Below are 7294 nucleotides of genomic sequence, written 5' to 3' on the forward strand. Positions count from 1 at the left end.
TTGACTAGTTCTCGACGGAAGTTCTCATTTTAGGTCTTTCAAAGGGAATGCTCACGATGACCGTCTTCTGTAGTTGAGTTACAGGGCTCTTGGGTGTGATATTCAGTACTTGATCGTATTTTGGCGTATCAGGACAGGGCATAGTTTGGTTGAGAAGACGTTAGTTTCTCAACTGCGGGCTGTGGAACTGTATTCCTTTCTCAACTGGCAACACGAGAGAGATACGAGAAGGAACGGTGGATCTTTATAGTGATGCAGTTAGGAGTTTGTTACCTGCCTTTTGGAAGTCAGTGTAGGAGTAAGTATTGTTGATAGGTTCAGTGCGGGTTGTTTCCCTAACTGTCTTAGTTAACCAGCCGCAGCAACAACCAGAAACACATGAACTGGGAATTTGTTTTAGGTACTCAGGTATGGGAGTGGCTCTACTCAACGTCTGGCTTAACTGTTTGGTGGCAAAGTGCAGTGCCCCATTTAGAGTGGCATGATCTCTAGAAAGCTGGCTGGGACTCATAAGGGGCTTTTGAAAAGGTGGGACTCCCCGAGAGCCTAGAGGAGGCCATTCAGGAGTTGGTTCCAGTTTGGGTACGCAGTGGGGGCAACGGGAGAGTCTTAGTCCTCTATTTCTCGAAGTATATGGACTGGTGTGCTAGCACCCAAGAGTTTAGCATGATACAACCAGGAATTAGGATTTAGAGGTTTCCACGTTGTAGACTCTTTTAAAAGGCACTTTCCCTGCCAGGCAAGACTCTCAAGAGGTGTTAGGTTGGGCACCCCAGGGTCCTCTTCTTCAGAGGAATCCCACGCTTCCCCAGAACTCTCATTTAGGTAGTTAGCGTTTTCTTCTTCCTCACTTTCTCCTTCTGATAAGGGGTCAGGAGAGGGATTTCTAGGACCCATTAGAATAGAACAATGGTATAGAAAAAAAGGTACCAGAAAAAGGTAACAGTATAAGCCAGTAAAACACTAACACTGGCAAACAAAAGCAGAAGATGAGAAATCCTTTCAATAGGATTCATTTGTCCGTTTCTCAGTCTGTTACACACACACAGTATGCCTCTGGCTCGCACCACTGTGCAGTTCTTCGAGATTATATGATGTATATTCTTCATTTACAAAGAAGACAGCTCAGTTCTCAGGACCAGTTCAGTGTGTAAAAGTTAGTCACTTACCAGTGGCACAGGTCAGAGTCTCTCCTTCAAATCCTGGCTACCCAAGAAGAGTAGGGGTCCTCATCTAGGCCAGCTGATTTTCTTAGCATGGTCTCGTCTCGACTGGTTGTGAAATCATGAAGAGACACTTTGTGTACTCTTTTTTGTTGGCAGGGTTATTGTATCTATTTGGTAATGAAAAGAAACTCAGTGGTCGCCTTCTTTGTCTGCTGGTGCAGCAACTTTTGTGCAGGGGGATGGGGGGGCGAGTTGTCAAGGATCCGTCTGGTGTGCACAGATCCAATGTTTTCCATAGGTAGTGTCAGTGTCCTTGGAAACTGGTGACTTGATTGTTGGACTGTCTGGAAAGGTAGGCTTAGCCTGTGAATGAGAAGACCAAGGAGGATCCTTTCTTCTTCTTTGCCTCATTCCCAGCTGCAAGACCCGACTAAGTGACCAACAGTCACTCCTCCGCAAGGCTCGCGTTCCCCCTATTCTTTTCCATTGTGGTTTATCGCAGGATATTAAATATAGTTCCCTGTGCTCCACAGTAGGACCTCGTTGTTTATCCATCCTACATGTAATAGTTTGCATCTGCTGACCCCAAACTCCCACTCCATCCCTCCCCCACCCGGTCCTCCCCCTTGGCAACCACATGTCTGTTCTCTGCGTCTGTGAGTCTGTTTCTGTTCTGTAGATAAGTTCATTTGTGCCATATTTTAGATTCCACATATAAGTGATATCATATGGTATTTGCCTTTCTCTTTCTGACTTACTTCGCTTTGTATGATAATCTGGGTCCATCCATGTTGCTGCAAAGGACATTATCTCATTCTTTTTCATGGCTGAGTAGTATTCCATTATATATATATATATATATATATATATATATATATATATATATATATATACACATACACACACACACACAGACACACCACATCTTCTTTATCCATTCCTCTGTCGCTGCACATTTAGGTTGCTTCCATGTCTTGGCTATTGCAAATAGTGCTGCAGTGAACATTGGGGTGTATGTATCTTTTTGAATTAGAGTCTTCTCCAGGTTTATGCCCAGGAGTGGGATTGCTGGATCATATGTATTTGCCTGCTTTTTGAACTTGATGTAAATGGACAAATTACAGCGTAGATGATGGAGTTTGGCCACACACACGGAGGTCATTTGCAAGTTTGGCCGCACAGGGGTCATTTGCCAGCGGGACGAATGAAATTTTACTTTATCCATTGGTAATTCAGTTTACAGATCAGCTCAGTTAGAGAATCTGGTTGTGCCCTCTCCTTGCTGCCCGACAAGCATTAGGTGAGGTGGGAGCCCCGGGGGCAGCAGGGCCTCCAGCCCCTCTGAGCGGCCTCCGCAGGGAGCCCCTATGGCCCAGGGCTGGCGGTTGCTCCAAGTGAGAAGAAATCCCGCTGTTTGCTTGCTCCTGCCTCAGCTTCAGAATAAAGCTTTAGAAACCACCCGTAAAGGGGGATCACACTGAGGTGGAAAGAGTGTTTCTAAAACTGGAATCACAATTTCCAGTGACACCAGAGTTCGGTGCAGCAGTTTTGAATCTAGACACACATTCACGCACCATTTCTCCGACTTCCCGGAAGCAAATATTAACCTTTCGGTCTTTGTCTGTCGCCCAGCGGGAAGGAGGTGGCAGAAGGGCACTTTCTCGTGTGCCAGCATCACCTGGCAGGCTTGTTGAACTCCAGGTCCCCGGGCCCCATGCACTAGGCCAGGGTGGACCAGGGAACATGGTCCTGGGACCACCCTTGGTGACCTCTGGGCTGGGTCCTACCCTCACTGAGCGCAGGGGAGGCCTCAGGGGAGGCATCAGTAAGGACATTTCAGTGTGCCTTCTGTGGGTGCCTCGGGGCTGAAGAGTGGGGTGAGGCTCAGGGACACGCGGGAGAGCCGTCGCCAGCTTTGCTGCTGCCCCTGAGCTCCCTGGCAGCCCCCCCAGAGCTTCCTGCAACAAAGCAGCCGTCCTCAGACTCTGCACCTTCTTCCTGAAGCCTTCCCGACTCGCACGTTTCCTCCTTCACCTTGACTGTCAGAAACATTCACAGTTCAGGTGAGGCCTGCATGGTCACGGGTGGACTTTTTTAGGCAGAGGCCCTTTTCCTGGGACCCCCGTGTAGCCCCGGGGAAAGCCAGTCCCTCGTCTCCCCGCTCCAGGGCCAGAGGAAATGGGGTGGGGCCCGGCCTGTGGCTTTTGAGAGATGGAGTCCGTCAAGGCTCCGTCAAAGCCAGATGGATGCCGGCGTCCACAGCCCGCCCGGCACACGCGGCTCCAGGTTGAGGGCGTTGTGGCCCCACCGTGCCACACAGAGCCTCCTTTCTTCCTCGAGGAAAAGTGACTCTTTCACGGCCTGCGCAGCTGAAGGAAACGGAAAGTCCCAGCGCATCCTGAGCCCCTCTGGGTTCCACGAGGTGCCCCCTTTGCCTCCCCCAGCCTCCTCCCAAGTTCACAGACGTGCAGGCCTCTGCAGGCAGGCGGGCTCCTGCCGGCCAACGGGGGTTCTGGAGCCGAGGCCCGGGTTTGAGGGAGGGAAGGGAGAAGCCCCGGCCCCGGGCTCCAGGCTGCACCGCAGCCCCTCCTGGCCCACCCGCTGTGGCAGGCCTAGCAGAGCCGCGCCGCGAAGCTGCTGACCCGTCCCCGCGGGCCCTGCATTCCTGGGTGATGAGGGAGGGATTCCAGTGTTTACTCTGAACAATGTTTTCCTCTGTCTGAACCGACTGGGTGTTAAATTCTTCCAGATTTCTGGCTTCATGTCGCAACTCCAATGGGACAGAGACAGGTTTACGGCAGTTGGCAAGGGCGTGAAAGCAGGCTCGTCCGGGCACCTTCTGCGTGTAGAATTTCCATGGGCGGATGGAAAGACCGCCAGCCACCCTGTGGGCGCCGCGCCTGCCTGCGAGGGGCCGGTGGCGGCCTCGGCCCAGCTTTGCGCCCTGCCTTTCGCATTTCCCTCCCTAGAGGGCAAAGCGAGCTTTCTCTGCTGAAACGCGGCGGGAAGGGAGAACCAGCTGTGTATTCAAGGCCAGGGCTTGCTGTGTCTTTTCAGCTGAGATAAACCCAGAAGGGGGGCTCATAAGGAATTCATTTGGTGGGATGCTGGGAAACTGGCATGCTGTGTGGGGAAGAGGTCAGCATTGGCGGGGAACCCTTATTTTCAAAGAGAAATCTAGTGAGGTGAGGCCTAGAGAGCTGGGCTGGAAAGACCCCAGCACAGCTGGTTGGTGCCTGTGATGACCTGTGACTATTACGGTCGTTTATCAGTGAGCAGGATGACCGCACAACTGCAGAGGGCCGTGGAGACTCTCTTCTCTTTAGTGAAGATACAGAGCCTTTCGGGAAACCGACGGGATCCATTCAAAGAGAAAGGCGCTCTTCCCTCCAAGCACAGTAACCCGTTCCTTCGTTCTCTTATCGACGACGACTTGCTCTCTGTGGGGTCCTGCCTGAAGCCCCAGCCTCGGGGCAGCTGCCCTTCAGCCTCTTGAACGGGAACAGCCCAAATCCACGTCGGGCAGGGGGCAGGCAGTGGCCTTGAAACCCCCGGCATTCTCACCCTGTGCTCTCAAACCCTGGAATCCTACTCTTGAATCCCTTTTATGGTGCGTGTACGTGTCTGTGTGCGTGTGCGTGCGTGTGTATGTGAGTGGGTGGGTGCGTGTGTGCACACACATGTGCTCATGCGCGCACAAGTAGGAGAGAAAGACGGGTGGCCATCCACCCAGGTCCAGAGCCCAAGCAGCATTTATGTAGGGGGGTGGATAAAATAGTTGCTTGACAGAACTTGACTTTATAATCTGGCTGCTTTCACAAAGCCATGTTGATGCCAAAGTCATTTTTCCTTGGTCTTTTTTTTTTTTTTTTTTTTTTTTTTTTGTGGTACGTGGGCCTCTCACTGTTGTGGCCTCTCCCGTTGCAGAGCACAGGCTCCGGACGCACAGGCTCAGTGACCATGGCTCACGGGCCCAGCTGCTCCGCGGCATGTGGGATCTTCCCAGACCAGGACACGAACCCGTGTCCCCTGCATCAGCAGGCGGATTCTCAACCACTGCGCCACCAGGGAAGCCCTCCTTGGTCTTAAAAACAAACCACTAAAAGCTCTGCTCCCTGAACCTCTCAAGAACGTGTGGGAAAAGCACCCTGGCACCATCTCTGAGCCCTCGCTTCCCACCCTGCCCCGTCCCTCACTCCGACCCTGATCTCTCCGGCCACAGCAGTGTGTCCACAGTGTTGAGATGGCCTTGTTGAAGTCGGCTTTGTTGGAGGATGGCTTCATTTCCGTGGTGTTTGATAGCCACGAATCCTTTACATGCATGTGTTCCCTTGTAGCAGGAATTGCACTGTATTCCTCTCCTTCCCCCCCCAACCCCGCCCCGAGACGGGGGCAGAGCAGAAGGGGGAAACATGCAGAGGAATTGCTCCCGTGGCTGGCAGATTCCCCTCTCTGTTCAGTCTCAGGACTAGGATCCTTCCTGGAAAGTCTGATAAGGGCCTTGTACTGGTTATCTCTTGCTGTGTAACAAATTACCCCCAAACTTAGTTCCTTAAAACACATGTGTTATCTCACAGTGTCTGTGGGTCGAGAATCTGAGTGAGACTTAACTGTGCCTGTATCTCCAGATCTCTCCATGGGGGGGGGGGGGGCGCAGTCGTGGTTTTGGCCGGGGCTGTGGTCCCATCCAAACGGCTAACTTGGGAGGGTCCCCACCCAAGCTCACTCGTGTGGTTATTGGTGAGATTAAGTTCCTCACAGGTTGTTGAACTAAGGGCCTCAGTTCTTTGCTGGCTGTTGGCTGGAAACGCCCCTCACTTCCTTGCCTCTGGCTTCTCTGTAGGGCAGCTCATAATAGGGCAGCTGGCTTCCCTCAGATGAAGAGAGACAGAGAGAGACACAGAGAAAGAGAGAGACAGAGAGCAAGCTCAAGATGGAAGCCAAGGTTTCTGTGCAACCTCATCTGCGATGTGATGTCCCATCACTTGCCCACATTCTACCTGTTAGAAGTGAGTCGCTAGATGCAGGGGGAGGGGGTTTCAGAGGATGTGAGTTCCAGGAGGGGGGATCCTGGGGGCCGTCTGGGAGGTTGCCTACCGAGGCCTGTGGGCCCAGTTGCGGCTCAGACTGTTCTGCCCATGGGCTCTGCTACCCCACACTTATTCTGATAAGCCCGTGGCTGTTAGGGGCAGACAGAAACGAGTTCCATGGTCACCTTTGCTCCTCCTGGGGGTAAGACACAGCATCCTAAAGACTTCTCACGGGCCAGTGATTCCGAGCTTCTAAACTGGCTACACTTATACTCCACTCTCCCCTCCCATCCCACCTCCACCCCAAGGAAAGCGAAGGAGCCTCAGGCAGCATCCATACTAGCCACCCCTGCTGTGCTCTCTTCCACGCTCTGGATAAAGCTCTGCGACACTGCTACTCTCTCTGGAACTTATCTAGTTCTTGCCTTGGGTGCGAATGTTACATCGTATTCTTGTTTCCAACACGAGCCCGGGTCACACGCCCAAGAGGGAAGTTTATACCATTAGTTCAGGATTCCTGGTCTTCTCTACAAAAGCAGATGGTTAGAAAGAGCCTACTAGTCATGAAATCCTTCTACCTGAATTAACTGGATCTGAGTAACATCCCCTGAGGCAGGGTGTTTCTCACAGAGAAACGGACGTTCGGAAGAATCAAGTAACCTGCCCAAGATTGGACAGAAGAAGTGAAGTTGGTATTTGTTGTTCTTCTGGCCTGCTTTGCTTAGGACGATGATCTCTAGGTCCATTCGGTATTCCGTGAATGGACAACCATAATGGAAAAGAATATGCAAAAGAATATATATGTATAACCGAGTCACGTTTCGGTACAGAAGAACTTGACACCACACTGTCAATCAACTCCACTCCAGTAAAATTGACACAAACACTCCGCATCCCCTTTAAGATGCCCGCGTACCCAGTTCTCTAGATTCTTCCCGGCCGGGACCTGGCGAGACTCCCTGGCCCCGGTTTGCTCATTAAGTCATTCTAGGCCAGAGCCGCGGTGGCCTGAGACGAGAAACGGGGCTCTGCTGGGACCAGGGGTGTCGAAGCTGAGGGTCACCCAGCGGGCACGCCCAGGGATGTCACAGACTTAAC

The 7294-nt window shown here is 52.2% G+C and overlaps 1 pseudogene; it reads right to left on the bottom strand.

Moving 5' to 3' along the window:
* Positions 1 to 244: 244 nt before the first annotated feature.
* LOC131746783 (DDB1- and CUL4-associated factor 16-like) lies at positions 245 to 897 on the bottom strand (annotated as a pseudogene).
* Positions 898 to 7294: the final 6397 nt, after the last annotated feature.

This window comes from Kogia breviceps, chromosome 19, assembly GCF_026419965.1.
Source record: "Kogia breviceps isolate mKogBre1 chromosome 19, mKogBre1 haplotype 1, whole genome shotgun sequence".
Taxonomy (NCBI): domain Eukaryota; kingdom Metazoa; phylum Chordata; class Mammalia; order Artiodactyla; family Physeteridae; genus Kogia; species Kogia breviceps.